The sequence below is a fragment of the Pelecanus crispus genome, chromosome 2 (assembly GCF_030463565.1).
Source record: "Pelecanus crispus isolate bPelCri1 chromosome 2, bPelCri1.pri, whole genome shotgun sequence".
Taxonomy (NCBI): Eukaryota; Metazoa; Chordata; class Aves; order Pelecaniformes; family Pelecanidae; genus Pelecanus; species Pelecanus crispus.
Genome location: NC_134644.1, coordinates 28,136,967 through 28,160,366, shown reverse-complemented (window position 1 = coordinate 28,160,366; position 23,400 = coordinate 28,136,967).

The following is a 23,400-nucleotide window of genomic DNA, read 5'->3' as shown; positions in this document are numbered from 1 at the left end:
ACAAACTTTTTCAAACTGACTGTTGGATAATTTGCAGTCTGTAATATCATTTCACAGTGAAAGAATGGATTATCGCATCTTACCGTTCACGAAGTATTGTATCATGCCACAAACATGCACGCAAAGGAAAGGCAACGCGACAAGAAAAACAGCGCTACGTCTGCGTTATGAAACTTTTCTAAAAAACAGAATTAAAAAAATCCCAAATATCAAACCTGTGAGTTACTTGCGTCTAACTATAAAGTAATGCACGCAAACAGGATGGTTCTCCTTCATCGCAAGGCAAGCCTTGCTCTCTCAGAGAAACGCAATGGTGGAAATACCATCAAACATAATACACTGAGAAAGGCAAAACTGAGCAGCAGCTCGGGGGAATATGAAAAACTGCACCCGAAGTTAACATCCTCGGTTGGCGTGGTAAGGAAAGCGCAATCCAGCTCGAGAAAGTTGCCCCTTGTCACAGGCAGCGGTTTTAGCGCCTGGAAGAGCCTGGAGGTGCCTCGGGAGGAGCTGCAGAAACGGAGCCAGGGGCTGGACCCGCTCCCAGCCCCGGCCCGGGGGCTCGCAGGGGCCGCAGTGCCGGAGCTCCCCGGCCTCGGCGGCCGCCCCCGGCCCCGGCACAGGGCTCACCGGGAGCCAGAGCCCTCTCCCTTCCCGTCCAGTCCTCCTCCTCCTCCTCCTCCCCCCCAGCCCTCGCTCCGCCAGCCCGCGCCCTGCCGCGCCGGGGACGCCTCATTTTGGGGGCTGCACCACCCGCTGCTCGTACCAGCGCCGCCAGCCCCGCCGCCGCGGCGGGAGAGGCGCGCCCGTCCCCCCGCCCCGGTCCCGCCGCCGCTGCCCGAGCCGGGGGCGATGGCAAAAGGCCACAGGGCAGCAGCTGCCGGCGAGAGCCGCCGCGCCTGCCGCTCTGGCAGCAGGCGATGAACTCAGCCCGAGGGGACAGCGCCGGAGCCCCTGCGGCGGGCGGCCGTGCCGTGCCGTGCCGTGCCGTGCCGTGCCGGAGGCGCGGGGCCCCGGGCGGCAGCACCTTGCGGCGGGGCAGAGCCCGGGCAGCCGCCCCCGCGCGGCCGGGCCCCGGGAAAACAAAAGCCCGGTGCCAGGGCTGCTCCCCCGCCGAGCCCGGCGCCTCTCCCGCCGAGCGCGCACGCCGCCTTACCCAGCCGAGAGCCGCGGCGGGCTCCGCCGGCCTCCCGCCTCAGCGCTGCCCCCGCTCCTCCTCCGGCCCGCGGCGCCTCGCCGCCTCAGCGCAGAACGGCCGCTGCCGCCGCCCGCCTGACGGGAGGCAGCAACCGCCGCGGCGCCTCAACGCCATTGCAAGCGGCGGCGGCGGCGGCGGCGGCTGGGGCGGCCGGGGCACCGAGGCGGCTCCGCGCGCACACCCGCGGCGGCAGCGCGGGGGAGGGGAGCCGCCGCGCCCCGCCGCAGCCGCGCTCCCGCCCGCCGCCCGCCCCTCCGCCGCGCCGCGGCCGCCGCGCCCCCGCCGCGGGACGCGCCCCGAGCCGCCGCCGCCGCCCGCCGCGGGGCCGCCCGCCGCCGCCGCCGCCGGCGGCTGACAGGTGCCTCACCTCCTCGGCGGGCCGCAGTGGTTCGCTCCGCCGCGGGGGCGGGGGAGGCGGCGAGCCGCGCTCCCGCTGCAGTCCGGCCCCGGGCGGTTACCGCCGAGCGGCGGAGGCCGGGCCCGGCCGCGGCCACGCCGCCTCCGCGCCCGGGCGGCGGTCTCGCCCGCGCCGCTCCGCCGCGGTGCCAGCGCCCGGCCCCGCCGGCTCCCCCCGCCGGGAAGGCTCGCTTGCGGCCTGACCCCCGCCCGTGTCGGAGGAGGGCAGCGCGCCCGCCGGCGCCGCGCAGGGACGGGGCCCCGGGGCGCCGGCGCCGGCCCGAGCAGGGAAAGCCCCGCTGCCGCCCGCTGCGGGGAACCTGCGGGGTGCGTGTGGCAGCGGGCGCGCCGGCAACCCGCTCCCGCTGGAGCCCCGGCGAGTTCCCGCCTCCCGCGCCGCGGAGCCGATCGCCGCGGCCTGGGCGGAGGGGCGAGGTGCGAGGAAGCGAAGCCGGGCAGGCGCCCAGCGCCGCTGCGAGCATCGCCCGTTCCGGCGGCGGCTGGCGGGGGCGGAGGGCGCCGGTGGCTCCCCCCGGGAGCACAGCCGCAGCCGGCGTGCCTTTGTTGGTTGGTAGCCGGGTGGGTTCGCCGCAAAAATGTTTTGGCGCTGTGCGGCGAATAAGACGACTTAATTGCGGAACGTGAAGTCGCTCGGTGATTTGTCAAATTGGCAATCCGAGAAGGTAATGACTGTTAATCGCATAGCAACTCCTAAGCAAAGTTCATTAAACTAATTGCATAAATATCCAGAAAATAGCCTGAGGACGTACGCTGCAAATGCTGAAAACTAATTATTACGCGTACGGAATCAAGACAGCAGGGACCGAAAATAAAGACATGAGGTACATAGGTTGACAAACCTAATTCACTAGTTTTAATGAGACTGAAGCATGGGCGCAATGTACTATTCCACGCGTTGGCAGGTGTCAATCTCCAGTTAATCGAATTTGCACCGAGGGTGTGCGGCTCAAAATGTTGGCCTCAATGACGCTTAACTGACCAGCACGCTAGTAGTGACAGGCAAACCCCAAATCTTGTAAAACAGGCTGAAAACCAGCATTTTGGTAAACCCATACGCGAGAGGCCAGGAAGAGAAGCGAGGACGTTTCAACAGTGGTTTTCCTCCGCTCCGGCCGCCGCTGCCTGGGGACAGAGGCACAGGAGGGGGTAAGGGCGATTCTGGATGCCCTGCGGGCTGCCGAGCGTTGCCGTGCCAAAGCACGCTGGCACCGCCGGGAGAAAAGGAGGTCGGCTGAGGTGTGCCATGAGCGACGGCATCGGCAGCACCTCGGCTTCAAAAGCAGTTACGGAAAGCTCCCCTTCCGAGACCGCTTCCCAAAGCGGAAGAACGAGGGAACGACTGTTTGACGGCTGCTTGCGGTGAGGAGTCCTGCAGGTGATTCCCTGCACAAGGACTAAAAATGTTGCAACTAACCAGGACATTCCCTATTAAATTCCCAACATCAGATAACGCGCCAGATCTGAGGCCCAACCGCTCCGGCAGTGCCTTTCTGATTTTGTAGATGTGAAGCTGTAAGAACGCTTCGAGAGCTGCTTGACTTTTGAAGATAAAAATACATTAACAGAACTTCAAGTGTCATTGAAGAAGAATAGAGACATAAAGCAGAAATTTAAACATTTTATTTCCTTTGTGAATTTAGGCTAAGCATGCGGGGTGGTTGAAGAGCTTAGCATGTACCAGCTATGTATCTGGAAGAGTTTTATAATTCACATACATGAGCAAAAAAGAAGGACACAAGCAAGCATTAAACAATCTATGAAACAACTGAAGCAATTTTAAAGAGACTAATTCGCTTCTAATTATGTAAAGACAATTAGGAAAGTACCCACTACCACATCTACATAACCAGGGCCATAAATATCATTAAATCCTTTTTTTTTTTAAACGGAAGTTCTGCGAACAAAATGGCCACTTCTGACCCATAATATATATTTTAAACAAGGTACCCAAGAAAACATTTGTATTATTTCGTGGCAGAATAGTACAAACTATCTCTATGTTATACTTTGCAGAAAGTAAGGAAACGAGGAGACTCACTGATGCTGATAGAAGCAGCACACAAGAAGTCTCAAGTTTTCCACGATGAGAGAGATAATATATTACATTTACGTTCTCCTTACACGTGTTGTAAGTAGACAGCATAGATGTTCAAGCAGACAATACCCAGCTTTGACACAGAATCTAGTGCAAAATTATTTTAAGTAATTTCAGGTTCCTTTGACACCACCTCAGGTTCAGAACAGGCAAGATTTGTAGAAACTACCGGCAATTTCGGCTGCTCAATCAGAGCCAGTTTGGACCTTATTTAGGGGTGCAACTTGGGTCAGTAACATCTAAGATGTTCAAACTTACTAATCACTTACAAAAAATTTTCAATCTGCATCCTTATTTACACAGTGCCTGTGTTAAAGAATATTATTATAGTCTCTAGGACTATACAATAAATTGTATTTTGTTTCAATCAGTATGTCACTCTTCAAGACAGACTTCATATATAAGCATGGCCATGCAGCTAACTATGAAAATCAGAATGGTGTGTCCTTTTACATTTTCAGTATTTCTGTGACAATCCATTTGACTAGGAAGTATTTTTAGGCTCTTCTAAAGCATGATTGACATTTCTGTTAATTCCTGAGCAACTTGAAAATGCTGCACAGCATACTTTAGGGAAGATAAGAGACCAAGGGCCTCCTTAGTATGTTAGTATAAATTCAGAGTAATTTCACTGAAGTTACGGTATTACTCTGCTTCCCAACCAAGGGAAATTTAAAATCTGTTCAGCTTAATATTTACATATGATGGAGTATGACTGTCATTTCACTTGCACTGGAGTAGCAACTCCATTCAAATGATTCTGAATTCACACATACGACAGGGAGAGAGACCCAAGTTGTTTAACCTGACAGCATCACTTCAAATTATACTCAGTATCTTTTAAAACCAGTTTTGAGGCAGTCCTCCAACACTGAAAATAATTGATTTTCTGCTTATTCTAGATGCGTGAATTATATTTACTTACAAACATGACTATTTGGATGTCACTGATGGGTTGTTTGAGTCACTTCTCTGCTTCTAAGCCACTCGGGTTTTGAGATAGCGATTTATTTGCGCAGCAGAGCGGCAATGCAAGTTTTTCCACATGGCCCAGGCAAAAGAAGAAAGTCATTCCATCATCTGTCTCCTGTCAGTGTCTTTCAAGTCTTGCAAGATAATATCTATATGTACACGTACAAACGGAAACTATTTACCTGTTCTGATCTTTGGCTAAGAAAGTCTCTATCTGCTATCCTGCCAAACCACTGGCGGGGAGGAGTTTTTTTTTCCTTGTACATATCACAGCATAAACAGAACTGAGTTCTGTTTTTTAACACTCAGCCATGAATTCTCTTTACATAATCCAGTTTAAAGAAAAAGATCTTGTCTGAACAAGATACATACATTTTGGCTGGTAAGGAATGTTCAAGTTAGGATTCCCCTGTACCAGAGTAGCAGGAGACTAAAATAAAGAGCAAACAGCTGTAATAATGAGTTGATAACCTTCCGTTTCAAACACTAGCAATCTGTGATTGCAGTAAGTGTAATTCTTTCTTTTATATAGGAAGCCGTTAATAGTTAAAAATGCGAGTTCATTAATATCCCTAATTTGGCAACTTCAGAAGATTGTGCTGTTTTTACGTAGAACATGTCAAACTACTTGAAAGCTGAAGAATAGTGTCAAAAAAAGAACCTTGTCCTGAAAGAGCTGAAGAAAATCTCTGCTAATGATAACAAAGCTGCATGTTCTAGCTGTTTATCAGCAAGGCAAATATTAGCATTACGAAGGCCTAAACTCAGACTAGTAATAGCCTTTTCTCAGTTACGGTGAGGAGACTATCACACCCATTCTTAAGCTTTTAAATTATTCAAGAAATGCACAGTTTTGGCTAGAATAAAATAGAATTTTCAAAAGGGAAAGATACAAATTACACACTGCAGACAACTACTTACATTGAAATAGCGGTTTTGCCTATATTAAAAGCTAGAAATCTTAAGAATGGTCAAAAAAGCTGTATTTCACATAGCTTTCTCTCATGGACCCTCAACACTGAACTCTGAATTTATAGCACAACACAGACAACTATTAGTTACCAGCCTAGCTAGAGTGATGCCAGCTAGTTGCAGAAAATACGTGATCTCGTGGGAAAGGCAAAGACTAAATGTTTGGTCTGTTAGGAATTTGCTAAGATTCAAACCCTGGCAAAACTCATATTTCATGTTAAGGTGGGAAAATTATTAGGAAACATTGCAGAAACCAGATTAGTTGACAAATTGAGTAAGATATTTGAAGGTGAATGGTACCTGTCGGATATCTTGATTCATCAGAGTAGTATCATATGTAGATACATGGTCTAGAAAACTCTCCTTTCCAACATCAACGAGAAAGATTCAGAGTTGGAAATGTTACTAATTTAACTATTCCGAACCAGAAAAGCAGAAATAAGAAATAGTTGGGAGCCTTATAATAATTTAATAATTAATACAATTTCTTAACGGAAATACTTTCTTCTTATAACAAAATTAATTTTCTATTGAAATGAAAATTTTCCTTAACGGTCAGAATCTAGAATATGAAAATAATGGGGTTTGCCAGTCTGTGTAAAAGCATTATCTCAGAGTATTTCTTGTGCAGTAAATATCCATTATATATATATATATCCATACATATATAATTATATCCATTATTCTTAAAGAACACTCAGTGAGCCAGAGGAGAACTGGGAGAAGAGGGAGAAGTCTGTTTGATGCTCAGAGCTTACGAGTGTACTTGATACTGTGAGTAGATAACACACAAGCAAATCTGATTACTGAGTTCAGTAATCACTACCTTGCCAAAGCAGGTAATGTTTTGTGCCATGAAGAGGAGAAGACAGCAAGTTCAGCTTTCACCTTTTCCAGCTGACGGTTCGACTTCAGTGGCACTTTGCAGCCTGTACTCCCATTCTGGAAACAGCAACAGATGACTTCTCGCAGAGAGAAACAGAGACCGGAGTTCCCAAAATACAGCACACTACTGCTGCCTTGCAGTGTGCAACCTATTGGCAAGTGGGAAAAATATTTGTCTGGATTGCTCCACCCTGAAGCCGATGCATATGCCTCTATTTGAGCTCACATCGTAGGAGTCTGTGTCCCCAAGCCCTCCTGGTAACATGAATGTGGGCTGGTTATGGTTGCGTTAGTAGAATTTGTTTCTCCTTTTTCCTTTAAAAAAATCTAGTAATTAGAATAAATACAAATGAGAAAACAGCGGTTTAGCTCAAAGCAGTGATCTGTCACTTAGAGAATGTAGAACCATAGTTTCCCATACCTTGGTTACCCACCGCGTACTTTGATTGCATTTCCCCTTACCTTACAGGTACTGTCTTGCTAATACACCCTCAGTGAAAATTCTCTCTTAAAGCTAGATTTGGTGGTCAGTTTAATTTAGTGCATAAGAGCATTAAATGCTTAATTACTGTGTTCTATATGGCATCAGATAATGAACATAGGCCAGCTAAAAATATTCCGTTATTTTCGAAAAGCTGTGCTTTTTGCTAAAGCATAGAAACCGCATCACTGTGCCACAGTCACTGTAGAAATACAAGTTACCAGTTAGAGGTGTCTATAAATAAGAATTCTGTGCTAATAATAAAGCACTTGTGTAAAGAGAAAGAGAAACCAAGAAGGGTGACCACTTCATCACACCATTAGAAAGAAAAATGAGAAAACTGCCATCATGTTGAAATACAAAACATAAGAATTAATGAATCAAAGTCCACAAATTTACATCTTTAAGAAAGGGAAGAAACGCTTACATTAATCAGTATAGAATTATAGAGGAATAGGATTACAAAAATATTTGCATAAAACAGAACAAGCAATTGCATGAAGTAGAAGAGACAAGCTTTTGAAGGATCGAGGCCATTACCCAAGACAAAAATACACAGGAATAGCTGCTATAAGGTAGCCAGCTTTGCACAAGCAAAACCATCAAGCCACCAGGAAAACAGAGAAACGAAAGATCACAACTCTGCATGCAGAATAACGGGTCTAATATTAAACTTTCAGGTGCTTAATATAAAAAAAAAAAAAAAAAATTAAAATGCGACCGTCGAGGTCAGTGAAGAGAAGCTCTTTGGCTCTCCCTATCGGATGCAAGGGGCAGTGGCTCCCTTGTGGCAGATGGGTTTCAGTGCCTTTTTGAGAAACAATTTAGAGGGGGAAAAAAATACTGAGTTTCTTTATTGCTCCGAAGAGTTATGCTCCATTAGCTCTGTAAGTACAAATGAAAAGGTGCATCGTTAGACATGGGGAATCTCTTGTCATTTCACTGTTAAGTCAGGGGCTAAATCCAAAAGTGAGACCAAGGACAAAAGGACTTTTGTTCTTTAATAAAAATTCAGTTGACATGCTGAGTAGGTGCAAGCAAGCAGGAACACAAAGTAGCTGGAAAATGAAAACATCCATCATTTGGAAGCTCCACTTCCTGTCCTTCAAGAAGAGGGTTGCATTCTGGAAAGCTGCGTTACGTTATGATTACTCTGATGCAATACCTTTTTCTGGTACTAACAAAGTAGATGCACAATCTCTCAGAAGGGAAGTGACCATCTCTAGAAGAACTTGAGAAGCTGTAACTTACATCAGCAAGCGTTGGAATAGGCCTGCACAATGGGTTTAGGCAATGGATCCTTGGTTCTCCAGGCAGAGAAGTTTCTGTCTAAACTGGAGGCACGCAGGACTCTTGCCACCAAGGAAAAGTATACCTACACACAACCCGCCCATCCGTTTTCACCGAACAAGTTATGTCTGATGTGGTCATTTGTAACGTTAATATGAAATGACAAAGAGACTGAAGAGCTCTGGGATGCATCTGATGAATGGCACTCAGGTCTGAGAGGGCCATTGATTACTCAAGTGCCCCCTGTTAAGGGTGACCATTTACATTCATTCAGGCATGGAGTCATGCACACTTTAGCACAATAACAAGAGCACTTAGTAAATAAGCTGATAGTAGGGCTTGGACCTAAATATTTGTATGTGCTAGTGCCTGGGCAGCAAAAGCAGGTACTGCAAGCAGGCTGCCTGTTAGCCTGATAGAAGCAAACATACCAAAATCAAGAGTCTACAGCAAGTGAACAGGAGGGGATGCAGAACCAAGAAGAAACAGGATGCAGAATTTTGACTGTTTTACCAAGGGCTTTGCATAAATTCAACAGTTATGGTAAAATTCTTTATAATCAGGTCATATAAGTAGTTTTTCCTCTGTATTGTCTTGGCATTGCGCTATGTAATACACCTCTTACAAATGACCAACCTCTCTTCCAAGCACTATCTTGTCCTCTAAGAAAAGTGGCTGTAAAGAAGGGGGGGAGAGAGGGCTGGACTGAAGGGTGAAGGAAGGAAAGTGAGATTACAGGGGTCTAAGCTAGTTTAGACGTACTACCCAGCAGTCTGCATTAGTTTCATGCTGTGCCGCGTGAAAGAGAAAACAGTGTTTAGGAATAGATGGTGAGGAGGTGGAGGCAGAAGGGAAATACAGATGGGTACAAAACTGCCAACAACCTGTCAGATCTGAGAAGAGGGAAGTTGTAAGGAGTGCATAAGGAGCAAAAGAACTTGACCCTTTTTATTTCTCTATTTTGGACGTAGTGGAATTTTCAGATAGAGAATAAAATGACTGAAACAAAAGAAGACAAGGTAGCTGCATGTGTCCATGCCTCTATACAGGCAGCTTCAAGAATCCCACCAATGCCTTGGCTATGATGATGAAAACTTAGGCACATGAACAAGAAAATATTGGAATGCATCATGTACTAGTATGGTACATGGTAGACACATGGAAAGTGTCTCGATATTATGTAGATTCCAATAAAAAGAAAGAATGAAGTTACATATATTTATATCTCTACAGAAGCTCTGTATAGAACACAACTATTCTCTCCAGCGTTTTACTTTCTGATCAGGCATGAAATCACCGGCTCCGGTTGGGGTAGGTTGTATGGTAGACACACCACCTAATCAGTCCCACAAAATCCCAGCTGTAGGTCAACAGTTTTGCTTTGTACTTCAGAAACAGTTTTGCTTTGTACTTCAGGAGCTCCAGCTTGTCTCATAATTGGAACAGGGAAAGAAGTTTTTAAAAAGAAAAAGGAAGGAAGCAGCTCAGGCAGAGCAACGAGGGAATGATTAGCTTGCATGGCAGTGCTCCTCCCAGATTGCACAGAGGACTGACTACGGGCAAAACCCCAGAAACAACAGGCAAGTAACTGGGGTGGGAGAGGGGAAGGAGGAAAGAGCATTTTCCTAGTCTCTTCTATTTGAGAGCCTACTCGACCAGCTTTGCATAACTGCTCTACAAGAGCATATGCAGGCCTTGAAGACACTAATCTCATCAGGTAAAGAAATTCTTTCGTTATTTCACTGCAAGGAAAAAAGTAAATTATATTTAATATACTATGAGGTAGTAGTAACTCGTGGTGCTACTACTAGTCATGCACAGTGCCATTCAGAGAAGGAAGAAGAACACGGTGCACCAAGTCTTCAGAAACAGCTGAGCGAGTGGGAGTTTAGATCAAACCTAAATTCACTAGCACTACCGTTCACCCATGCGTGATGTTCTAAGCAGTTTGTAAGTGCTTTGGAGAGGCCATCTAAAGCTATACATAGATGCATGCCTGCAAACGGGTGCCACGTTACTATTTTACTATCTTTGTAAAAAATGCTAGGCATAAGTTTAACTACGATCATTTTTCACTTCCCACAAATGCAAAGCTGCCAAGTCCCTGCCAGATGCCTGAATAAGATTTGTGGATTGCTGGAGGGAGTCTGCACCAAGTAAGGGAGTTTGAGATCTTGCTTTTTCTAATTTTCATTGCTCTCCCTCCTCCCTGGACAGCAGATGGTGGCATTATCATGGATGGATTATTTGTTAACAAGGATCTTCTCGTGACTTCTCAATACAAAAGTCATCTAAGTGCCAGAACACGGGGCACACCAGGTTGGCTGGTGTATTGACTGGTTTAAGTTTAAAAGGACAACTGAGACAACTTATCAGAAAAAAAACATGGGAAAAAGTCTTTTCCAATGCAAAGAGAAAACATTGAATTAAATTCTGCTGTCTTAACTACTGCACATTTACATTGTACCAAGGCACTGAATTCTGGTTTTTATCAGGATGAAGATTATTAAGTCATCAAATTATTCTACAGCTGCCTTGAATTCATTACGTTTAAAAATTATGGGACATTCCGTAATGTTGTGAAGCAGTAAACAGGATGGAGAATGTCTTTCTGACTGTATTGAGCCATCCTGGTCACTAGAAAATGAAATGTCTGTAACCTCCCAAACTGCAGAGAGCACTGGATCGTTTGAAAGGTAAGTTCAGGGCTCTGAACCTATACTGGGAAGGTAGAAATTTGGACAATACACGCATAAGGCTAAACTACTTATTTTTAGGCAGGCTTTCTGATTGCTGCCCAGAGCATTTCCTATTGCTCTTAAATGCCCCAAACACTTCTTATTTTTCATCTAAATAGATTTTCTGAAGCTCACATTCAGCGCTGCTATAATAATGAACACACTAAATAGCCAGTGGAACTATCTGTTGGCGATAGAACAAAAAAATGGAGAAGAATGTTGAATAGTGGGGGGACAAAGCAGAAGGAGGAGAAGATATTTTAGGGAAATACAAAGGTATATATTACCAGTTGGACATTTCTTTTAATATGCTGAGTAAAACTGGGATTCAGTAGTAGTACAAAAGGGTAAGTAAAACATCCTTCAAAGGACAGTGTGCATCTCATGTTACTATGAAGCAAAAAGAGAAAAAGCTATTATGATCAAAAGACAGGCTGGACAAGTCACTTTAGGATATCTAAGTACAAGTAATCCCACTCCTCCCCCCCCCAATTTTTATGGGTCTGTTCATACAGATATGTTTTAGAAAAATTGCTTAGTTTGAGCATAAACAAGCTTATACTGTTTTCACAACATTTATACATGGCACTTACCCTTTCTGCCCTTGTAGTCTGCAGTCTGGCAACCAATGCAAGCAAGAATTTAATGGATTCAGAATCTCAAGATTGAGGCTTTTATTTTTTCTGCCTTCTTTCAGTAAAACCTTTGCTCCACCTTATTGCAAGGAATGACTTTTGCTACATTGCACTTTGATAAGATCAACCTTCTGCCCACCTCCATTCTTTCTCCTTCCCCCTCAAACTGTCGTGGTAGATGTAAACCTTTTGATTCAGCACTGAATGGAAATCACTGACCGTGTAGGCTTGTTTAACTTTTTGCCTTCTCCATTTCATTTGTAGTGAGCTTGAGAAGCATAAACTCGAAATCAACTATCCAACCATCTGCAATTAATACCATTACTGAGATACAGACTATTTCTCAGATTAAAACTACCTGTAATACTTTGTACCACAGAATATATGATTACCCATGATACATACCGTCCTTGTAATCAGAGACTGTAATGCGAGAAATCTTGAGTGCGATCATGCCTTCCATTTCAGCGATAAGTCAATAACAAGGTCCTCACGGATGCAGTACCAAAAAGAAAATGAAGAACTTCTTGCTGAAGAAATGCAAAAGTTCCCTAGGAGATAAGTCAGTAGGGGTATGATCCTCAGGCCACATAGGTGGGGAAGTTCAAGAAATTTTTTTGTAGGAATGAGTCATGAATTCTTCACTAACTGATTCATCTGTAACAGAAGAAATTTTAAAGAGGACACATACAGAACAGTCTGTGTCCTTTGTGGAAGGCTCAAAATTGGAGAAGAAAAATAGACGCCCCAGAGGAGAACTAGATTTTTTAAATTAGTGTGCTAATCTTGGGCATGATTAAGAGAATGTTTGTCTAACTTTTTGCCTTCTGAGAGCAGACCATAACTCATCACAAAACAGAGACTGTTTTTTAAGTAAGAGTAATTGTTGCAGACTATACTGCCTTAAAATGTTCTAAAAGTAGAGATTCACATTAATTAGAAAGCTGCTCGTCTCATGGACTACTGCTTGTTCTGTGTTGCTTTTGGAGAAGGGAATTGGGTTTGTATTTATTTATTTATTTTACATACCTTATTTAGGTGTAATTGATTCTGTTATTTCAAACCTGTGCAAAATTAAGTGTATAAAGTAACAAGGTGATGGAAGCTAGTATTTTCTAAAAAAGCAGAAGTCTTAAATATTGGGCTATGCCGTAATTACTTTTATGTACAGCTTGAAAGCTGATTTTGTATATTTAACCAGTGGCAGGCAGTAGGAAATTACAGAGGTGGTGCTAATTTTTATATGCTTATTTCTTTGTTTAACCAAGCCTGTACAAACAAATTCAGTGAAGTCCAGATCAGAATCCTATATGAATTTTTAACTCTTTTCAAACTTACTGAGTGGAAAAGGATATAGACCAAAATCAGGTCTGCTGGAGGGCTGTACCCATTGTAGATAGCTGCAGTATAGCGGCAAAAACCTCATCAACAACAATAAAAAAAAAGACATAACCTTCTTCACAGTAGGTAGGTGTAGGAACTCTCCTTTCTCCCCGCTACTTCTTAGTTGAGTTAATCACAGCTCATAGTAAACCCATAGGGGAAAGCTAACTACTAAGCACCTCCTGTGGCATAACCTGCACATGCAGCAGTATTGCTCTACATGGTTACAGAGCGGAGAGCAGCATGAGAAAAACTTCTGCACCTCCCACATTGGGATGCCATGTTTATACAGAGAAAACAAGGAGGAGGTCATCTCTGTGCCCCTTGACTACAGAGCCTATAGATTTGCTTGCCCGTACACGGGGGAGCAGAGCGCCCAGCATTGTTCTCTTCTCTTTACCCAGGCACACAGACAAGGGTTAGGTACATAGGGCCACTGAGGGAATAGCAGATGAGGAGGGGAAGCACGCAGAGCATTTTTCCCTGGGGCCTTTGTTTTGAAAGGTCAAGAAGGCCTGACACATAGTGGTACAAGTTTCCCAAAATAGAGTCATGGACTCAAGCCTTCCTAAAGCTCTTGTGGGAGTGCTTGTGTGTAGTGGGTTGACCCTGGCTAGATGCCAGGTGCCCACCAAAGCCATTCTATCATTTCCCTCCTCAGCTGGACAGGGGAGAGAAAATATAATTAAAAGCTCACGGGGTGAGATAAGGACAGGGAGAGATCATTCACCAATTACCATCGCAGGCAAAACAGACTTGACTTGGGGAAATCAGTTTAATTTATTACAAAACAAACCCGAGTAGGATAATAAGAAATAAAAATTAAATCTTAAAACACCTTTCCCCCACCCCCTCTTCTTCCCAGGCTCAACTTCACTCCCAAATTCTCTACTTCCTCCCCCCGAGCAGAACAGGGGCACGGGGAATGGGGGTTGCGGTCAGTTCATCTCGTGTTGTGTCTGCCACTCCTTCCTCCTCAGGGGAGGACTCCTCACACTCTTCCCCTGCTCCAGCGTGGGGTCCCTTCCACAGGAGACAGTCCTCCACGAACTTCTCCAATGTGGGTCCTTCCCACGGGCTGCAGTTCTTCACAAACTGCTCCAGTGTGGGTCCCTTCCACGGGGTGCAGTCCTTCAGGAGCAGATGGCTCCAAGCATGGGTCCCCCACAGGGTCACAAGTGCTGCCAGCAAACCTGCTCCAGCGTGGGCTCCTCTCTCTCCACGGGTCCTGCCAGGAGCCTGCTCCAGCGCAGGCTTCCCATGGGGTCACAGCCTCCTTCGGGCACATCCACCTGCTCCGGCGTGGGCTCCTCCATGGGCTGCAGGTGATACCTGCTCCACCGTGGACCTCCATGGGCTGCAGGGGCACAGCCTGCCTCACCATGGTCTGCACCAGGGGCTGCAGGGGAATCTGCTCCAGTGCCTGGAGCACCTCCTCCCCCTCCTTCTTCACTGACCTTGGTGTCTGCAGAGTCGTTCCTCTCACATATTCTCACTCCAGCTGCAGTTGCACAGGTTTTTCCTCCCCTTCTTAAATATGTTATCCCAGAGGTGCTACCACCATCGCTCATGAGCTTGGCTTTGGCCAGCGGCCGGCTGGCATTGGCTCTATTAGACATGGGGGAAGCTTCTAGCAGCTTCTCACAGAGGCCACCCCTGTAGCCCCCCCACTACCAAAATCTTGCCACGCAAACCCAATACATTGTGGGAACGTTTTGCCTCTTGAAAAGAGCACAGTGTAAATCCTTGGCAGACTACTGTGTAAGTCACAGCCATTTTACCAAGGACAAAAATGTAACCCCACTTATTAGACTAGATCCTCTTTTGGCCTAAGTCAGCATTGCTTGAGTCACTCTGCAACAGCTTAACTAGCATATCACCAGGGCATCTGCCGAGTTCCTGCGAGCCTAACTCCTCTGCTACAAAAACTGAACAGAAGACAGCCTTTAATTTCGGTGAAATCGTGAACAGATCGGTCCTGGTAAAGGTTATGCTTCCAACACACCGAATCACAGCTGTTTCTTGGGTGCTTCTTTTACTTGGTCCTGAACAAATTCCTTGCCAATTGCTCTAGGATCTTCTGGTCTAGCAGTCATCTTTCCTTAAAAAAAGAGACTTCAGTAAGTTTAACTCAAGAAGTGGTATGGTAAAGGGAGGACCTGATATTTTTTCAGATACAAACAGCATGATGCTTACGTAGTAAAAATAATCCTGGGATATGTCATACACGTTGTAATATCTACCTAAGACACAAAAAAGGAATGTAACAGTGCAAGCAGTAGCTGGAATAATGATAGATGGGTTGTAATTTTTGAGCTGCTTCCCACCATTGTAAAAACTGAAGTCAGGTTATTTCAACACTAAGTCTACTCTTTTCCCTTCTTACCTAACCTTACTTAGTTACACTTTTAAGTTTACGTTTCATAGATTTAACAACTTCCAGAAATAAGAGACTTCTTGTTTGAAGGACTGCTTAGTGGTCATTAAGTTACTTCTTGCCAAATTCTTGAATAATTGCCTCAAAGGTTTCTGTAAGGTAAAATATATTTGGCATGCATAATTGGAAGAGACAACATAAAGCATACATTGCATCCTTTAAATAAACAATTAAAATATTATTGGTTTACACAAGACTACATAAACAAGTATGCAAGACTGCTGGCAGACCTGTCTGTCTGGGTCATTAAAATAATTCTACTTGCATGCTTCTACCCTTCACTGGGAATCAGACCTTTTTTTTTTTTTTTTTTTAATTTAAAATGACTACTGTTATTCTTGCAGATAAAAACTTGCCCCAGCATATTGATGTTAGATGTGAATGTCACAGTAACAAGCTTCTTTTAAACGACTCTTGCAACATTCTGAACAGTGCCTTTTCTAACCTAGTTTACATTTTAAAAGCTCCTTCAAGCTTTTCATCTCATAATGAAGTTAAAATGGTAAAACACAGTAAAACAAAGATGACTGACAATCAAGCATGATATCAGAGAGTAAGCACACAGTAAACAGATCTTCAGTGATTCTAAATTAGCTGATGCTTGTATTTCTTCAAAGAATCTTAGATCATACTTTACTTACCTTGGATGGGTAGGAAAAAAATGTATATCTGATAGTTTTGCCTTCTGCTGGGATAGTACACGTCACAAAACAGTGAAGTATTAGTATTGTTCTACCAAGATTTTCAGCAATAAAAAGAGCTGTATCCTTAACTCTGACTTGTACCATATCAAACTAAGATAAATTCCAGCAGTGGGACCTACCACATGCAGTTCGAGAAGAGTGTGGCTGTACATTCAACAGCTAGGACAACAAAAGTGCTTCTCTAACCTAGTAGAAATATAGGCTCTCTTTGGGGGGAAAAGATGCCTGCTGCTTCAGTGAAAGCTTTCCTAAAGCACCTACATTTGTATAATAAACAGTGGGAACTAAGGGTCCAGTGTAAAGAAGACCACAGCATATAACCATAGCTACTAGAGAAAGTCACTGTAAATTTGATGTGATTTCAGACCAATTTAGTTAGCAGCACACTAATTTGCACAAAACATTTATTTCAGTGAGCGTGACAACAATATTTACAAAAAAATGAGTGTCTCATGCAGGTCTGTAGATTAGTCTAATTAAACTGAGTTAACCAACTTAAATTTTTATTTTAAGTACAATTTTCTCATGAAGACAAGCCCACTTTCTTGGAGCGTTGCCCACATTTATCACACTTGGACATTTTGTTCAGAGCAGACATAACATTTTTGATAATATACAGTATGTAGGATAAAGCCGCAGCAGTTTGTCATGGGTGGGCTGATCCTCGCCCACTTGAGTTAGACAGGTTTTGGAGGACTTGTGAGAACAGCAGAGAGCTTCTCTCATGATTAATAAGCACGCAGCATTGTTCAATCTCCCAGGAAACGATGCTGTTTGATTTGGGCATGCTGTGATGAAATGGCAGTTGTATCAGCCCTGTCCTTTGTTACTCTGTCTCCTATCAGATGTTTAGGAACCACCACTATTTCTGCTGTTCTTATATGATTATCACTACACTCTCTCACTGCACCACCCAGACCTTCAAGATAAGTGGCAGCCCTGATGCCTTTTTCTCCAAACGAGTAAGCGCTTGAGATTTATGATTCATCAGTGGTAACAGTCTTCAAGTTCTCCTCTAATAATCATCTTGCCTAGCGTCTGCGGTCAGCAATTAGGGATCTAGCTCAGAGAACAGTAGGGAACACAGTGTTAAGCAGCCTACCAATATTAGCATTTGGTGGCTTCTTATACTCCACATTCACAATGAGCCTGTTTTATAGACTATAGGAAAAAGAAGGAGCAGTCTCTTTCCCAGCATAACTTCAGTTAGGTCAGCTGGTCACAGGGATGAAGAATTTTGGTGATGTCCTTCACTCCTGGAAGTCGAGGTGGGCATACTGTATAGAGCTAGTAGCAAATTTAAGAACTGGGTAAATGCTTGTCTAAGTCAAGCAGTAAGAAGTGAATAAACTCTTCTAGGCATTAAAAACACAGAAATATTCTTCACTTGTGTTTACCTTTGATCACCAGACCTGTACAGGGCAGTAATTTAACATGAAGACATTTCAAAACATACAGTAGCAAACCTGATATTAGAATTCAGGAACAAAATGAACACTACTTTACGTTTTTAAACTGCACACCTCTTGCTTGCAGGGTCTCTTTGCGCATGGCTAAGGGTCCCCAAATAGAGTGACCCAAAGACAGAACGTAACGGTTTGCCAACACCACATATTCCCTGAGTTTCATATGCCACCCCATCCTCCTCCTGTATTAGGTATTCTTTGATATTGACAGTAATACAACTGGGTTTTTATCTCATAAGCCCACCACAATGCAGAAAAATCCTTTTTACATTTTTTTTAATGCAAGCATCTTATTTTATTTTAGCTTCATCCACAAGCTAAGAAAAAATATATTAAAATTTGAGCCCTCATTTTTAAATACAGTAATTGCCTTTAGTGTTTAAAACATACTAATTACTGGTAAGAGACAGAAATGGGATTTCTTAATTTAATCACTGGATTAAATCATTAATCACATCTATGTTTAATATATTATACAATGCAGAAATAACAATAGCTATTCTCCCTCAGGATCTATTATTTCAACTAATTGCAAAAAAAAACCAAGCCACCAAAGTTTTTCCAAACACTGTAATAATGCTCTATGTATTCACTTTATTTCTCTTTATGTTTGTGAAATAGAGATCAAAATAATGACACAAAGGTGTATATTAAATACTTAAGCTCAAAACTACTGGAAAATCAGATGATGGTGAAGGATATAAAAATGAGTTTAAGAGAAAATACATTTTTTAAAACATACTTTGCCATTTACCCTCCTATAATTGAAGTTTGAATTGTGCTACATTAAAACTACAAGGTATTGGTCAAATTTAAGTCTCTGTAAGGAATACATTTCTGGTCTTTTCTATGCATTGGCATTTACAGAGAACTGGAACTTTGCTGCGAGATTCATGGAACCTGCTTTCTTCTCCTTTTGGAGGTCATCCTTCATAACAGATAACACAGATCTAGAAAAGGGCAGACATTTCTCTATCCTTTTCATATTTTTTCTCTAGAAGAATGAAACATGGTGTTCCCTTCTCCGTATTTCAGGAAAATAATCCCTATGACTATGACAACCAACTAATGGCCAACTTAGCAGAGGATCTCACTGGACATCAGTGTGACTTTATTCATTACCTAACATCGCTCCTGCGGGAGTCTGCTCCCTCCCATGGAATCACAATAAACAACCTTCATTGTAGCTAATACTCAGTCATGGTAAGATGCACTCAACGTTGTGCAAAACCCAGGACAGTTCAATTCTGGAGACAAGTCAATGCTAGCACCTGGAAAGCCGTCCCCAGGACTGTTTTCTGCAGGATCGTTCAATAGCCTCTAAAATGTTGCATTCATGAGGTGGCTCTGTACCTCTGCCGCACGTGTAATCAACTCACCTCCTTGTGACCATTGCTCCCTCCTCATCTTCCCTGGACTATGAGTGTTTGGATTCAACAGAGAGTTTCCCTTTCTATCATTCAGGAAGTCTACGAGCACAGGAGAATATAGAGGTTTTCCCTTTTAATACAGCTAGTATGAACCCTACAGGTATACAAAGCAGACTTGGCCTCCTTCCAGATGTGCCTTTTTTTTTCTCTCCTTCAAAACATAACAAGCTCTAGTGCCTTCCATTAAACATTGGAGAAGTAAACCTTTGCCCACTGGTAAAAAGCGAGATTATTATTTGACTGTTTCAAGACTCATCAGTTCTCATTCTCTGGTTCCCATGGAAACTATCCCCAGTGAAGTTTGAGAGGGGCTATGTGCACAGCAGAAATGCTGATAATAATGGAGAGAATTAAGTTTCTGCAGGGGAAAATCTTAAGTAATTTTCAAATTTTGTCCAGGCCTTGGATGGCAAATCATCCGCTAGTTTCTTCTTTGCCAAATAAAAATGTAGAAATGAGTTTGCCATGTTGATTTTTAGTTCATGAGATTTTTAGGTAAAAAAGGTACTGGAATAAGGAAGCATATTTTCTCTGAACAGAGACGAATGTAATCTGCATAAAATAAAGAGTACACTATTAGGCTGAAATTAGTCCAGTAATAGACAACATTTTTTGAGAGATTCTGTATCTAAGTTTATAGATAAAATTCTGTCAGCAGAGATGTCAGTATATCTACAATCTCCCTTGAAACAGTGAGACTGTTTCACTGAACCTGTACTATAAATTAATTTGATGGAGCAAGAAGTAATACATTACAGTTGGAACTGGCCCAGCATCCTCAACAGAAAAATACTGAGGTAAGGGGATACAGTAAAAAAAAATGAGAGGAAAAAAAGTGTTCACTTAAATACAAAATTTTGTAAAATGTATGAGCACTCTATTAAATTCTGATCCTTGATGAATGAAAAGCAGTAGGTTCAATAATGACAGTACTTCATAAAAAAATCCTATGCTTAAAATTAAATCTAATTATCTTCTGTAGGAAGAAGTTATACAGATTTAAAACAAGCTGGATGATTGAAAGAAGTGGTTATAATGATGAGCAGTATTACAGAGACATGATTATCAGGTAAAGTATTACAGAAATTATGATTAGTAACTATTTTATATCTTTTTTTTTTTTCAGATTTGGACATAGAATAGGCAAAGAGAAAAGGAGCAAGGCACTAACATGGGTATCTACTCAGTTAAGGCTACATTCAACAGAGAGCTTAAACACCTACATAATTGTATAGCAATTCCAAAACCATAAACAAGGCAGCTGCAAGTGCCTACTGGAAGGGGCACCTCCCACTTAAACCTGAAAGTTTTCTAAAAATTCTGCTTCTGTGCAAGCAGAAAATGAAGCATCTTGGCAGCTGTGTCACTTGCCTATTCTAATGGAAGACCCAAAAACTCCAGGTCTCACTCTGGCCCCTGAGGAGCCCAATACCTGTACTCAGAACATGCCCAGCCTACAGCAGGAGCCCAGAGCACTTCACAAAATGAGGAGGTGAACATTTTCGTTTAAAACACAGCCAGAGAGGAAGAAATTGTTGCAAGTGTTCATTTTCACACAGTATCCTGCTGGTTAGAGCACTCACTGGAAAAAACAGGAGACACCTGGGTTAAAGGTCTCTTCAGCAAGAGGAGGTTCCTCTCCTGCCTCCTCCCTGTCTTGTGCCTCAAAAACATGCTTAAATACCAGGCTGGAAGGTAGACTGAGCAGGGGGAGGGGAACAGAAGACCTGAAGGAGAGTGTGTTTACCCCTGAGTAGTTAGGGCTGTCACCTGAATGACAAAAATACAGATTGCACCCCTTGGACTAGTTTTAGAGTTGCATTTAAAATGCACAAACAAGCCTGGAAGCTGGGAGTGGAGTCCAGAAGTTACCCCTCCCTGCCGGGAGAGCTAGGCCAGGAGTCATTCTCCTCCCGGCCCCAGGACTCCCGCATTCCTCGTAGCCTACTCACACAGCCTTGGCAGCACCGCTCCCTCCCCAGCTCCAGCCTCCCCGGCAGCCCGCTCGGTTGGGTACTCCCCCAGGACCTGGGAGATGCAACTTTGACATGCCCAAGTGAGCAGCAAGCCCTGATAAACTTCTCAGCTTAATGCTTAAACTACTGATTCACATATAAGGGGTGTGAGGAAGAGGGAAACCACCACGGGTTCGGTGGGGTTTTGTGGTTTGTTTTTTTTATAAATAAAAGACAGAAGGATTAAAGCCTGGACCAGAGCTCAGAGAACAAGCCTGGCAGGAGAGGCAGTGTGCCAAGGGAAGGAGGTGCCTATTGCCCACAGAAAGCTAAATGCCAAGGCTGCAGAAGGAGGCAGGATTTCAGAGACATCCCTGTTCTCGTTAATTGGCTCAGAGTGGCTTCCTGCTGAGAATGCTGACTCTTTCAGATCACCCTTCCCCATATGCAACATCCATCACCCCAGCTGTTTAACAGAGGTAATTAGGGTGCCAAACACCTGAAAGTTATGCACAGGAGACCATTTTCCACTTTTTCACTCTATTCCATCTAGCCTTCAGCCTCCACAGACCACTGATTTCCATTTGTTAAAAGTAGACAGAAAATAAGCTTTCTATTCCACAGGGGGGGGCAAGGATAAACGTACTGAATATTGAGATGCTCAGACACTACAGTAATGAGGGTTGTAGCACAGGATAAACCTCATAGCGATAAGATCCCTGTCTGAAATCTTACCTATGCAGGCAACAAACCTAACCGGGAAGAAAAGAGTAATATGAAGTGATACCAAACTATTAGAATATTGAGTTGGTTAAAAAAGACTGACCAACCAATGTTGTGGGAAGAAAATATCCCTACAGCTATGTTAAAATCACAAGCTTTCTGCAAAAAAGCAAAAAGCAGCAAAACCATCCTCAAAAATCTCTTCCAGTTCTGCTGCCTACATGAAGGAAAGACAGTAATAGCCTAGGCCAGTACTTATCCCTCCACAGTAGTGCAGCACAAGTAAGGAAGGGGAAATCATAAGGAACTGTCACAACCAAAATGAGATACAAATTTTTTATCCCTGGACTGGGGAGGGGAAGGAGCAAATGAACAACTGCAGAAGTGAAAAGCTTTGGCATAAAACAGAGTGGGGCTCAGACTTCGACCCTGCTGCTAGGGCTGCCTGGAGAAAGACATTTCTGCTTCACGAAAGCTGAGATTTAAAAAGCTGGCTTTAAGCCAAACCAAAATGGAATTTTCTGAGCTAATGGTTTCCAAACATGACTTTTGGAAAATAAGCAAGATGCTTGATCTTCCATCAAGTAATGATCCTGTAATACAAAAGCAGCATTTGTTATAAAAACACAGAATTTAGACTTTAGCATCAGAATTTTCTATTTTTGTCAATGCCACTTCAGTCAAATCTACATGATTTGATAAAACATTCTAAAATAACAGCATTTTTTTATGAACTGGTCTGTGAAGTTTCTGTCCTTACCTACTCACAAGTAAAATTCATGATGAAAACAAAACCACAAAAGAAGCAGAAACTGGACACAAAGATCAAATCAGAAAATACGTACTAACCAAGAAAAAAAGATGTATTTTTGAAGACATGAGAATGAATGTAGTTGGAAGAGGCTATGTACCTTATGTCTCAAGTGAAAGAGTATATCTATCCAGAGCTATACAGGGTTTCAAAATGGTAGTGATTGCCATTTAAAGCACACTGATACGGACAAGACTAGTAGACTATGTGTGTAAAGCCTTAATAATTCAGTAAGACAAGAGCAAATATATTACAGTTCATCAAATTAAATAGTTCCTTTCTCATGCTTTTGCTGAACTGCCTCTGCTTTATCACTGTGCCACAGGAGCATCATTTCACCACAGACTGACAGCAGAGCCTCACTCCTGTACATACAGAAGTCACAGACTGAAAGCCAGAGATAGTAGATCTAAGGTTTCCTATCATCCCTTTCCTTCAGGCATAGGAATACATTTGGGAAGTTGCCCATTTTTTAACTGAGTCACATAAATTCTGTTTTCTATATAGAAGAATATGGAAAATAGGATAGACGGATAAAATAAGCTCAGTCTGGGAGAACCCAGAATTTTCTAACATTCACCACCGTGAACTGTTAAGAGCTGCAGAGCTGTTCAGCAGAGGCCCCAGTTTGGAAGCCTAAGGTTGCCATCTTTTGGAATTGCATGTGAAGTGTGGAGCTCCCACACAGTGTCATTTCATGAGGTCAGGAAACAGCAGTGGCTTAGTGAAAGAAATTTTGGATCAGACAAATCGTGTGTACTGCTAAAAAGTCTTTATTTCAAAGTGTTTTAATCAGTAGTGGCATCCA